This window comes from Lissotriton helveticus, chromosome 12, assembly GCF_964261635.1.
Source record: "Lissotriton helveticus chromosome 12, aLisHel1.1, whole genome shotgun sequence".
Classification (NCBI taxonomy): Eukaryota; Metazoa; Chordata; class Amphibia; order Caudata; family Salamandridae; genus Lissotriton; species Lissotriton helveticus.
Window position 1 is genome coordinate 130,797,543 of NC_136073.1, and position 13,544 is coordinate 130,811,086.

Consider the following 13,544-nt stretch of genomic DNA (forward strand, 5'->3'; position numbering starts at 1 on the left):
CCACCAACCTCAGAGAAAGAGAGAAAGAGGGAAAAGGCAGTATGAGGTGTGGAGAAAACAGCAGCAGGTACAAGGAGCCCAAATGAGATTAATGGCGCCTAAATAGAGCACGTAAAGGAACAGTTACAAATCTAAGAAAAAGGAAAGAAAGACTAGGAAAAAAACACGGAAAGAGCCTGTAGATAAAATTCTCTTCCTGGGACAGCAGGCTAAGAGAAATTACACAGGGAGCAGTTAAGCTTGTAACACGGGGAGAATAGAAAAGAAAATGCAGTTTTATGAAGTGTGTTGCCTAATCCAGCAAGCACTTTTGTTTTATTTTTCTATTTGCTTCTTTTATTGGTAAAGTAAGTTTCAAGTGCATGAATGGTATGACTGAGAGAGCCAGGGTATAATAGTTTGAAGTGTTTGCACCAGCGCTAATGTAGGACGAGAGTTATAGCAAAGATATGAAAGGAGTAGCGATAATAAATATGTGAAAGGGCAATAGTGACACCAAAATAAGCCACCTATTTATAAAACTGACATGGAAGAAATTCTAAAGGTTAACTTCTGAAATTGTAGCCGATGTTAAAAAGTTTCTCGTTGTTGGCAGGATTCGAACCTGCGCGGGGGGACCCCAATGGATTTCTAGTCCATCGCCTTAACCAGCAACAACGCCTTAACTGGCAACAACAACTGACTGTAAGGTTTGTGCAAATAATCTGTATGAAAGTTTTCAAGGTGTCCCACAGCAAATTCCTGATGTTCTGCAATGCACTTTTTAAAAAGAATGTTTTTTTCAGCAGGCACATTCTCTCCTAAAAACAAAAATAAGGCTACATCTTATAATCATGTGTGTTTAAATAATTTGTCGTTAGATCGTTTAAATATTTTAAAGGATCTGTTTTTAATAGACATTTTACAAAAACAACTGGTACATTTGGTAATTCTGTAAAAGAAAAACCCAACTGCCGTGACATTGTCAACCACAATGCCGTGACTCGGATTCGAACCGAGGTTGCTGCGGCCACAACGCAGAGTACTAACCACTATACGATCACGGCAAGCTACTTGGGCTCAATAGCATACAGTGACATGGAGAATTTATAATTCGGAACACTCAGGGAACTCCTGTGATAGGCTGAATGTGTTCATTGCTTCCTCATTCCTTATACAAAGGCTTTGTCTCCTCAGTGGTTGATAGGCTGAAACCGTTTCCTGGCCACCTGCTTGTGAACTGCCAGAAGTCAAAGATCACACATACACTTGTGGGCCTGTGATGGGACACCAATGCAGAGAAACACACCTGGCGCAGATCTTCTATTCTGTCTATTAGACCTGTGTCTCCCCTGTACCTCCTCAAGCCATCTGTATGTGAAGCAAGAAAAAGTTAAGGAGCGGTCCATCTACACTTTTATAGGGAGGATGCTGCCGTGAGCTCCTCCCAGCTAATCACACAAACAGCAGTAAAGCAAGATAACTACACAGTTAGGGGGGACTGCATGGTTAGGTTTTTGAGGAATTATGGAAACTGACCTCGGTGACCCATGATCAGAGCTGTGGCTAATGACTGCGTGCCTAATTATGATGAAGCAAGCACCATGGCTCGTAGGGGCCCCACAACACGCTTTTCTTAGCTCATTGAATTAAAGTATAAACCTCTGCCATATATGAGTGGTAAAGGCTTGTTAAATTGGTTGCTTTTCCAATTCACGTCTGACAACAAGATGAAGGAACATTGGGGCAACAGAAGCTTTGGAAAGTAGCCACCAACCTCAGAGAAAGAGAGAAAGAGGGAAAAGGAAGTATGAGGTGTGGAGAAAACAGCAGCAGGTACAAGGAGCTCAAATGAGATTAATGGCGCCTAAATAGAGCACATAAAGGAACAGTTACAAATCTAAGAAAAGGGAAAGAAAGACTAGGAAAAAAACACGGAAAGAGCCTGTAGATACAATTCTCTTCCTGGGACAGCAGGCTAAGAGAAATTACACAGGGAGCAGTTAAGCTTGTAACACGGGGAGAATAGAAAAGAAAATGCAGTTTTATGAAGTGTGTTTGCCTAATCCAGCAAGCACTTTTGTTTTATTTTTCTATTTGCTTCTTTTATTGGTAAAGTAAGTTTCAAGTGCATGAATGGTATGACTGAGAGAGCCAGGGTATAATAATTTGAAGTGTTTGCACCAGCGCTAATGTAGGACGAGAGTTATAGCAAAGATATGAAAGGGGTAGCGATAATAAATATGTGAAAGGGCAATAGTGACACCAAAATAAGCCACCTATTTATAAAACTGACATGGAAGAAATTCTAAAGTTTAACTTCTGAAATTGTAGCCGATGTTAAAAAGTTTCTTGTTGTTGGCAGGATTCGAACCTGCGCGGGGAGACCCCAATGGATTTCTAGTCCATCGCCTTAACCACTCGGCCACAACAACTGACTGTAAGTTTTGTGCAAATAATCTGTATGAAAGTTTCAAGGTGTCCCACAGCAAATTCCTGGTATTCTGCAATGCACTTTTTAAAAATAATGTTTTTTTCAGCAGACACATTCTCTCCTAAAAACAAAAATTGCATGAGTATATCTCTAGTTTGGAAAAGGATAGGCTTTCATGCATACTCTCATGTGGCACTCAAGTTTTTGGGACCCTATTGAACTCTGTGCTCGTGCTGCTTTTAGTCTATGGCCCATATTACAGAAGTCTACCATCTTTGAGTATTTGAGGCTCCTTTGTAAGTGCTTTATCTTTCTTACTTGAAGAGCTATATAATAAAGGGGTCAGGGAAAGATTGCATTTATGGAAGATAAAAGAAGGCACACTTGTCTCACCAAATGCCGTAGAGATACCTGATGTTTTACTCATGTTATCCTTAGTTTGTTTTTGTTAGACCTTGCATTCTTAAGGTGGCCTGAACCCTACCTTATTGCTTTTCACCTACGCATTTTGCTGTATCTTTTTGTTGGCCTTAGGACTCTGATCACTTTATCGCTACTAATCAGTGCTGAAGTGCACGTGCTTCTTCCCTAATCATGTGTGTAATTGGAGTATACCTGACTGACAGATTTAATTGACTTGAAAGCCCCTTGTAAAGTGGTATACCATATACCCAGGGACTGATTGTGCCGCCCAAAGAAGTAGCATTTCAAACCTGTCTCAAGCCTGCTACTGCAGTGCCTGTGCTGCAGTGTACTGCCACTTCGACTTGCCATTTAAAACTATTTGCCAAGCCTTAAACTCTAATTTTATTACATATAATTAACCCCTACGGTAGGCCCTAGGTAGTCCTAGGGGCATCATGCTATGTAAGTAAAAGGTAAGACATGTACTGTGGTAGTTTGCATGTCCTGGTAGTACCAAACAGTCTATTACATTTTTCACTACAGTGAGGTCTGCCCCTCTCAGAGGTTAGCATTGGGTATTCCCTTATACTTTTTGGGGGGTAATTCCATATCAGAGAGGAGAAGCTTTATTTATTTATTGATAAATCCTATTTACTGGTGAGGTTGGATTTAACTTTACTCTTTTATAAATGCCATTTTTAGAGAGTGAGCATTTTTCTGCACTTACTGCTCTATTTGCCTGAAAAACTGTCTCCAATTGACGTCTGGATTTGGCTGCGAGACAGCTACATTTGTGCATTCCCTCTAGACAGCCACAACACAGGTCACTCAACTGCAACTGCATTCTGATTGGCATGGGGAGAGCTCCATTCCCCCCACCGCAAATAGGTTCAAGAACGATAATTTATGTCAGTAGGTACAATATAGCTACATCTTATAATCATGTGTGTTTAAATAATTTGTCGTTAGATCGTTTAAATATTTTAAAGGATCTGTTTTTAATAGACATTTTACAAAAACAACTGGTACATTTGGTAATTCTGTAAAAGAAAAACCCAACTGCTGTGACATTGCCAACTACAATGCCGTGACTCGGATTCGAACCGAGGTTGCTGCGGCCACAACGCAGAGTACTAACCACTATACGATCACAGCAAGCTACTTGGGCTCAATATCATACAGTGACATGGAGAGTTTATAATTCTGAACACTCAGGGAACTCCTGTGATAGGCTGAATGTGTTCATTGCTTCCTCATTCCTTATATAAAGGCTTTGTCTCCTCAGTGGTTGATAGGCTGAAACCGTTTCCTGGCCTCCTGCTTGTGAACTGCCAGGAGTCAAAAATCACACATACACTTGTGGGCCTGTGATGGGACACCAATGCAGAGAAACACACCTGGCGCAGATCTTCTATTCTGTCTATTAGACCTGCATCTCCCCTGTACCTCCTCAAGCCATCTGGATGTGAAGCAAGAAAGAGTTAAGGAGCGGTCCATCTACACTTTTATAGGGAGGATGCTGCCGTGAGCTCCTCCCAGCTAATCACACAAACAGCAGTAAAGCAAGATAACTACACAGTTAGGGGGGACTGCATGGTTAGGTTTTTGAGGAATTATTGAAACTGACCTCAGTGACCCATGATCAGAGCTGTGGCTAATGACTGCGTGCCTAATTATGATGAAGCAAGCACCATGGCTCGTAGGGGCCCCACAACACGCTTTTCTTAGCTCATTGAATTAAAGTATAAACCTCTGCCATGTATGAGTGGTAAAGGCTTGTTAATTTGGTTGCTTTTCCAATTCACGTCTGACAACAAGATGAAGGAACATTGGGGCATCAGAAGCTTTGGAAAGTAGCCACCAACCTCAGAGAAAGAGAGAAAGAAGGAAAAGGCAGTATGAGGTGTGGAGAAAACAGCAGCAGGTACAAGGAGCTCAAATGAGATTAATGGCGCCTAAATAGAGCACGTAAAGGAACAGTTACAAATCTAAGAAAAGGGAAAGAAAGACTAGGAAAAAAACACGGAAAGAGCCTGTAGATAAAATTCTCTTCCTGGGACAGCAGGCTAAGAGAAATTACACAGGGAGCAGTTAAGCTTGTAACACGGGGAGAATAGAAAAGAAAATGCAGTTTTATGAAGTGTGTTTGCCTAATCCAGCAAGCACTTTTGTTTTATTTTTCTATTTGCTTCTTTTATTGGTAAAGTAAGTTTCAAGTGCATGAATGGTATGACTGAGAGAGCCAGGGTATAATAATTTGAAGTGTTTGCACCAGCGCTAATGTAGGACGAGAGTTATAGCAAAGATATGAAAGGGGTAGCGATAATAAATATGTGAAAGGGCAATAGTGACACTAAAATAAGCCACCTATTTATAAAACTGACATGGAAGAAGTTCTAAAGGTTAACTTCTGAAATTGTAGCCGATGTTAAAAAGTTTCTCGTTGTTGGCAGGATTCGAACCTGCGCGGGGAGACCCCGATGGATTTCTAGTCCATCGCCTTAACCACTCGGCCACAACAACTGACTGTAAGTTTGGTGCAAATAATCTGTATGAAAGTTTTCAAGGTGTCCCACAGCAAATTCCTGGTATTCTGAAATGCACTTTTTAAAAATAATGTTTTTTTCAGCAGGCACATTCTCTCCTAAAAACAAAAATTGCATGAGTATATCTCTAGTTTGGAAAAGGATAGGCTTTCATGCATACTCTCATGTGGCACTCAAGTTTTTGGGACCCTATTGCACTCTGTGTTCGTGCTGCTTTTAGTCTATGGCCCATATTACAGAAGTCTACCATCTTTGAGTATTTGAGGCTCCTTTGTAAGTGCTTTATCTTTCTTACTTGAAGAGCTATATAATAAAGGGGTCAGGGAAAGATTGCATTTATGGAAGAGAAAAGAAGGCACACTTGTCTCACCAAATGCCGTAGAGATACCTGATGTTTTACTCATGTTATCCTTAGTTTGTTTTTGTTAGACCTTGCATTCTTAAGGTGGCCTGAACCCTACCTTATTGCTTTTCACCTATGCATTTTGCTGTATCTTTTTGTTGGCCTTAGGACTCTGATCACTTTATCGCTACTAATCAGTGCTGAAGTGCACGTGCTTCTTCCCTAATCATGTGTGTAATTGGAGTATACCTGACTGACAGATTTAATTGACTTGAAAGCCCCTTGTAAAGTGGTATACCATATACCCAGGGACTGATTGTGCCGCCCAAAGAAGTAGCATTTCAAACCTGTCTCAAGCCTGCTACTGCAGTGCCTGTGCTGAAGTGTACTGCCACTTCGACTTGCCATTTAAAACTACTTGCCAAGCCTTAAACTCCAATTTTATTACATATAAGTATCCCCTAAGGTAGGCCCTAGGTAGTCCTAGGGGCATCATGCTATGTAAGTAAAAGGTAAGACATGTACTGTGGTAGTTTGCATGTCCTGGTAGTACCAAACAGTCTATTACATTTTTCACTACAGTGAGGTCTACCCCTCTCATAGGTTAGCATTGGGTATTCCCTTATACTTTTTGGGGGGTAATTCCATATCAGAGAGGAGAAGCTTTATTTATTTATTGATAAATCCTATTTATTGGTGAGGTTGGATTTAACGTTACTATTTTATAAATGCCATTTTTAGAGAGTGAGCATTTCTCTGCACTTACTGCTCTATTTGCCTGAAAACCTGTCTCCAATTGAAGTCTGGATTGGGCTGCGAGACAGCTACATTTGTGCATTCCCTCTAGACAGCCACAACACAGGTCACTCAACTGCAACTGCATTCTGATTGGCATGGGGGAGAGCTCCATTCCCCCCACTGCAAATAGGTTCAAGAACGATAATTTATGTCAGTAGGTACAATATAGCTACATCTTATAATCATGTGTGTTTAAATAATTTGTCGTTAGATCGTTTAAATATTTTAAAGGGTCTGTTTTTAATAGACATTTTACAAAAACAACTGGTACATTTGGTAATTCTGTAAAAGAAAAACCCAACTGCTGTGACATTGCCAACTACAATGCCGTGACTCGGATTCGAATCGAGGTTGCTGCGGCCACAACGCAGAGTACTAACCACTATACGATCACGGCAAGCTACTTGGGCTCAATAGCATACAGAGACATGGAGAATTTATAATTCGGAACACTCAGGGAACTCCTGTGATAGGCTGAATGTGTTCATTGCTTCCTCATTCCTTATACAAAGGCTTTGTCTCCTCAGTGGTTGATAGGCTGAAACCGTTTCCTGGCCGCCTGCTTGTGAACTGCCAGAAGTCAAAGATCACACATACACTTGTGGGCCTGTGATGGGACACCAATGCAGAGAAACACACCTGGCGCAGATCTTCTATTCTGTCTATTAGACCTGTGTCTCCCCTGTACCTCCTCAAGCCATCTGTATGTGAAGCAAGAAAAAGTTAAGGAGCGGTCCATCTACACTTTTATAGGGAGGATGCTGCCGTGAGCTCCTCCCAGCTAATCACACAAACAGCAGTAAAGCAAGATAACTACACAGTTAGGGAGGACTGCATGGTTAGGTTTTTGAGGAATTATTGAAACTGACCTCAGTGACCCATGATCAGAGCTGTGGCTAATGACTGCGTGCCTAATTATGATGAAGCAAAAACCATGGCTCGTAGGGGCCCCACAACACGCTTTTCTTAGCTCATTGAATTAAAGTATAAACCTCTGCCATGTATGAGTGGTAAAGGCTTGTTAAATTGGTTGCTTTTCCAATTCACGTCTGACAACAAGATGAAGGAACATTGGGGCAACAGAAGCTTTGGAAAGTAGCCACCAACCTCAGAGAAAGAGAGAAAGAGGGAAAAGGAAGTATGAGGTGTGGAGAAAACAGCAGCAGGTACAAGGAGCTCAAATGAGATTAATGGCGCCTAAATAGAGCACATAAAGGAACAGTTACAAATCTAAGAAAAGGGAAAGAAAGACTAGGAAAAAAACACGGAAAGAGCCTGTAGATAAAATTCTCTTCCTGGGACAGCAGGCTAAGAGAAATTACACAGGGAGCAGTTAAGCTTGTAACACGGGGAGAATAGAAAAGAAAATGCAGTTTTATGAAGTGTGTTTGCCTAATCCAGCAAGCACTTTTGTTTTATTTTTCTATTTGCTTCTTTTATTGGTAAAGTAAGTTTCAAGTGCATGAATGGTATGACTGAGAGAGCCAGGGTATAATAATTTCAAGTGTTTGCACCAGCGCTAATGTAGGACGAGAGTTATAGCAAAGATATGAAAGGGGTAGCGATAATAAATATGTGAAAGGGCAATAGTGACACCAAAATAAGCCACCTATTTATAAAACTGACATGGAAGAAATTCTAAAGGTTAACTTCTGAAATTGTAGCCGATGTTAAAAATGTTCTCGTTATTGGCAGGATTCGAACCTGCGCAGAGACCCAAATGGATTTCTAGTACATCGCCTTAGCCACTCGGCCACAACAACTGACTGTAAGTTTTGTGCAAATAATCTGTATGAAAGTTTTCAAGGTGTCCCACAGCAAATTCCTGGTATTCTGCAATGCACTTTTTAAAAATAATGTTTTTTTCAGCAGGCACATTCCCTCCTAAAAACAAAAATTGCATCAGTATATCTCTAGTTTGGAAAAGGATAGGCTTTCATGCATACTCTCATGTGGCACTCAAGTTTTTGGGACCCTATTGCACTCTGTTTTCGTGCTGCTTTTAGTCTATGGCCCATATTACAGAAGTCTACCATCTTTGAGTATTTGAGGCTCCTTTGTAAGTGCTTTATCTTTTTTACTTGAAGAGCTATATAATAAAGGGGTCAGGGAAAGATTGCATTTATGGAAGATAAAAGAAGGCACACTTGTCTCACCAAATGCCGTAGAGACACCTGATGTTTTACTCATGTTATCCTTAGTTTGTTTTTGTTAGACCTTGCATTCTTAAGGTGGCCTCAACCCTACCTTATTGCTTTTCACCTACTCATTTTGCTGTATCTTTTTGTTGGCCTTAGGACTCTGATCACTTTATCGCTACTAATTAGTGCTGAAGTGCACGTGCTTCTTCCCTAATCATGTGTGTAATTGGAGTATACCTGGCTGACAGATTTAATTGACTTGAAAGCCCCTTGTAAAGTGGTATACCATATACCCAGGGACTGATTGTGCCGCCCAAAGAAGTAGCATTTCAAACCTGTCTCAAGCCTGCTACTGCAGTGCCTGTGCTGCAGTGTACTGCCACTTCGACTTGCCAGTTAAAACTACTTGCCAAGCCTTAAACTCCAATTTTATTACATATAATTAACCCCTAAGGTAGGCCCTAGGTAGTCCTAGGGGCATCATGCTATGTAAGTAAAAGGTAAGACATGTACTGTGGTAGTTTGCATGTCCTGGTAGTACCAAACAGTCTATTACATTTTTCACTACAGTGAGGTCTACCACTCTCATAGGTTAACATTGGGTATTCCCTTATACTTTTTGGAAGGTAATTCCATATCAGAGAGGAGAAGCTTTATTTATTTATTGATAAATCCTATTTACTGGTGAGGTTGGATTTAACTTTACTATTTTATAAATGCCATTTTTAGAGAGGGAGCATTTCTCTGCACTTACTGCTCTATTTGCCTGAAAACCTGTCACCAATTGACGTCTGGATTGGGCTGCGAGACAGCTACATTTGTGCATTCCCTCTAGACAGCCACAACACAGGTCACTCAACTGCAACTGCATTCTGATTGGCATGGGGAGAGCTCCATTCCCCCACCTCAAATAGGTTCAAGAACGATAATTTATGTCAGTAGGTACAATATAGCTACATCTTATAATCATGTGTGTTTAAATAATTTGTCGTTAGATCGTTTAAATATTTTAAAGGATCTGTTTTTAATAGACATTTTACAAAAACAACTGGTACATTTGGTAATTCTGTAAAAGAAAAACCCAACTGCCGTGACATTGACAACCACAATGCCGTGACTCCGATTCGAACCGAGGTTGCTGCGGCCACAACGCAGAGTACTAACCACTATACGATCACAGCGAGCTACTTGGGCTCAATAACATACAGTGACATGGAGAATTTATAATTCGGAACACTCAGGGAACTCCTGTGATAGGCTGAATGTGTTCATTGCTTCCTCATTCCTTATACAAAGGCTTTGTCTCCTCAGTGGTTGATAGGCTGAAACCGTTTCCTGGCCGCCTGCTTGTGAACTGCCAATAGTCAAAGATCACACATACACTTGTGGGCCTGTGATGGGACACCAATGCAGAGAAACACACCTGGCGCAGATCTTCTATTCTGTCTAGTAGACCTGCATCTCCCCTGTACCTCCTCAAGCCATCTGTATGTGAAGCAAGAAAGAGTTAAGGAGCGGTCCATCTACACTTTGATAGGGAGGATGCTGCCGTGAGCTCCTCCCAGCTAATCACACAAACAGCAGTAAAGCAAGATAACTACACAGTTAGGGGGGACTGCATGGTTAGGTTTTTGAGGAATTATTGAAACTGACCTCAGTGACCCATGATCAGAGCTGCGGCTAATGACTGCGTGCCTAATTATGATGAAGCAAGCACAATGGCTCCTAGGGGCCCCACAACACGCTTTTCTTAGCTCATTGAAATAAAGTATAAACCTCTGCCATGTATGAGTGGTAAAGGCTTGTTAATTTGGTTGCTTTTCCAATTCACGTCTGACAACAAGATGAAGGAACATTGGGGCATCAGAAGCTTTGGAAAGTAGCCAACAACCTCAGAGAAAGAGAGAAAGAGGGAAAAGGCAGTATGAGGTGTGGAGAAAACAGCAGCAGGTACAAGGAGCTCAAATGAGATTAATGGCGCCTAAATAGAGCACGTAAAGGAACAGTTACAAATCTAAGAAAAGGGAAAGAAAGACTAGGAAAAAAACACAGAAAGAGCCTGTAGATAAAATTCTCTTCCTGGGACAGCAGGCTAAGAGAAATTACACAGGGAGCAGTTAAGCTTGTAACACGGGGAGAATAGAAAAGAAAATGCAGTTTTATGAAGTGTGTTTGCCTAATCCAGCAAGCACTTTTGTTTTATTTTTCTATTTGCTTCTTTTATTGGTAAAGTAAGTTTCAAGTGCATGAATGGTATGACTGAGAGAGCCAGGGTATAATAATTTGAAGTGTTTGCACCAGCGCTAATGTAGGACGAGAGTTATAGCAAAGATATGAAAGGGGTAGCGATAATAAATATGTGAAAGGGCAATAGTGACACCAAAATAAGCCATCTATTTATAAAACTGACATGGAAGAAATTCTAAAGGTTAACTTCTGAAATTGTAGCCGATGTAAAAAAGTTTCTCGTTGTTGGCAGGATTCAAACCTGCGCGGGGAGACCCCAATGGATTTCTAGTCCATCGCCTTAACCACTCAGCCAAACTGACTGTAAGTTCTGTGCAAATAATCTGTATGAAAGTTTTCAAGGTGTCCCACAGCAAATTCCTGATATTCTGCAATGCACTTTTTAAAAATAATGTTTTTTTCAGCAGGCACATTCTCTCCTAAAAACAAAAATAAGGCTACATCCTATAATCATGTGTGTTTAAATAATTTGTCGTTAGATCGTTTAAATATTTTAAAGGATCTGTTTTTAATAGACATTTTACAAAAACAACTGGTACATTTGGTAATTCTGTAAAAGAAAAACCCAACTGCCGTGACATTGCAAACCACAATGCCGTGACTCGGATTCTAACCGAGGTTGATGCGGCCACAACGCAGAGTACTAACCACTATACGATCACGGCGAGCTACTTGGGCTCAATAGCATACAGTGACATGGAGAATTTATAATTCGGAACACACAGGGAACTCCTGTGATAGGCTGAATGTGTTCATTGCTTCCTCATTCCTTATACAAAGGCTTTGTCTCCTCAGTGGTTGATAGGCTGAAACCGTTTCCTGGCCTCCTGCTTGTGAACTGCCAGAAGTCAAAGATCACACATACACTTGTGGGCCTGTGATGGGACACCAATGCAGAGAAACACACCTGGCGCAGATCTTCTATTCTGTCTATTAGACCTGCATCTCCCCTGTACCTCCTCAAGCCATCTGTATGTGAAGCAAGAAAAAGTTAAGGAGCGGTCCATCTACACTTTTATAGGGTGGATGCTGCCGTGAGCTCCTCCCAGCTAATCACACAAACAGCAGTAAAGCAAGATAACTACACAGTTAGGGGGGACGGCATGGTTAGGTTTTTGAGGAATTATTGAAACTGACCTCAGTGACCCATGATCAGAGCTGTGGCTAATGACTGTGTGCCTAATTATGATGAAGCAAGCACCATGGCTCGTAGGGGCCCCACAACACGCTTTTCTTAGCTCATTGAATTAAAGTATACACCTCTGCCATGTATGAGTGGTAAAGGCTTGTTAATTTGTTTGCTTTTCCAATTCACGTCTGACAACAAGATGAAGGAACATTGGGGCATCAGAAGCTTTAGAAAGTAGCCACCAACCTCAGAGAAAGAGAGAAAGAGGGAAAAGGCAGTATGAGGTGTGGAGAAAACAGCAGCTGGTACAAGGAGCTCAAATGAGATTAATGGCGCCTAAATAGAGCACATAAAGGAACAGTTACAAATCTAAGAAAAGGGAAAGAAAGACAAGGAAAAAAACACGGAAAGAGCCTGTAGATAAAATTCTCTTCCTGGGACAGCAGGCTAAGAGAAATTACACAGGGAGCAGTTAAGCTTGTAACACGGGGAGAATAGAAAAGAAAATGCAGTTTTATGAAGTGTGTTTGCCTAATCCAGCAAGCACTTTTGTTTTATTTTTCTATTTGCTTCTTTTATTGGTAAAGTAAGTTTCAAGTGCATGAATGGTATGACTGAGAGAGCCAGGGTATAATAATTTCAAGTGTTTGCACCAGCGCTAATGTAGGACGAGAGTTATAGCAAAGATATGAAAGGGGTAGCGATAATAAATATGTGAAAGGGCAATAGTGACACCAAAATAAGCCATCTATTTATAAAACTGACATGGAAGAAATTCTAAAGGTTAACTTCCGAAATTGTAGCCGATATTAAAAAGTTTCTCATTGTTGGCAGGATTCAAACCTGCGCAGGGAGACCCCGATGGATTTCTAGTCCATCGCCTTAACCACTCGGCCACAACAACTGACTGTAAGATTTGTGCAAATAATCTGTATGAAAGTTTTCAAGGTGTCCCACAGCAAATTCCTGGTATTCTGCAATGCACTTTTTAAAAATAATGTTTTTTTCAGCAGGCACATTCTCTCCTAAAAACAAAAATTGCATGAGTATATCTCTAGTTTGGAAAAGGATAGGCTTTCATGCATACTCTCATGTGGCACTCAAGTTTTTGGGACCCTATTGCACTCTGTTTTCGTGCTGCTTTTAGTCTATGGCCCATATTACAGAAGTCTACCATCTTTGAGTATTTGAGGCTCCTTTGTAAGTGCTTTATCTTTTTTACTTGAAGAGCTATATAATAAAGTGGTCAGGGAAAGATTGCATTTATGGAAGATAAAAGAAGGCACACTTGTCTCACCAAATGCCGTAGAGAAACCTGATGTTTTACTCATGTTATTCTTAGTTTGTTTTTGTTAGACCTTGCATTCTTAAGGTGGCCTCAACCCTACCTTATTGCTTTTCACCTACGCATTTTGCTGTATCTTTTAGTTGGCCTTAGGACTCTGATCACTTTATCGCTACTAATCAGTGCTGAAGTGCACGTGCTTCTTCCCTAATCATGTGTGTAATTGGAGTATACCTG

The 13,544-nt window shown here is 40.9% G+C and overlaps 5 non-coding genes across 5 annotated transcripts; all 5 read right to left on the reverse strand.

Annotated features, from left to right (window-relative positions):
- Positions 1-974: 974 nt before the first annotated feature.
- On the reverse strand, positions 975-1,046 carry TRNAH-GUG (transfer RNA histidin (anticodon GUG)). The gene has a single exon. It is a non-coding gene; the product is annotated as a tRNA-His (tRNA).
- A 1,286-nt stretch (positions 1,047-2,332) lies between these two features.
- TRNAS-AGA (transfer RNA serine (anticodon AGA)) lies at positions 2,333-2,414 on the reverse strand. The gene has a single exon. It is a non-coding gene; the product is annotated as a tRNA-Ser (tRNA).
- Positions 2,415-3,901: 1,487 nt separating this feature from the next.
- Positions 3,902-3,973, reverse strand: TRNAH-GUG (transfer RNA histidin (anticodon GUG)). Its single transcript has one exon. It is a non-coding gene; the product is annotated as a tRNA-His (tRNA).
- Positions 3,974-5,259: 1,286 nt separating this feature from the next.
- On the reverse strand, positions 5,260-5,341 carry TRNAS-AGA (transfer RNA serine (anticodon AGA)). The gene has a single exon. It is a non-coding gene; the product is annotated as a tRNA-Ser (tRNA).
- Positions 5,342-12,844: 7,503 nt separating this feature from the next.
- On the reverse strand, positions 12,845-12,926 carry TRNAS-AGA (transfer RNA serine (anticodon AGA)). Its single transcript has one exon. It is a non-coding gene; the product is annotated as a tRNA-Ser (tRNA).
- Between the last annotated feature and the right edge of the window lie 618 nt (positions 12,927-13,544).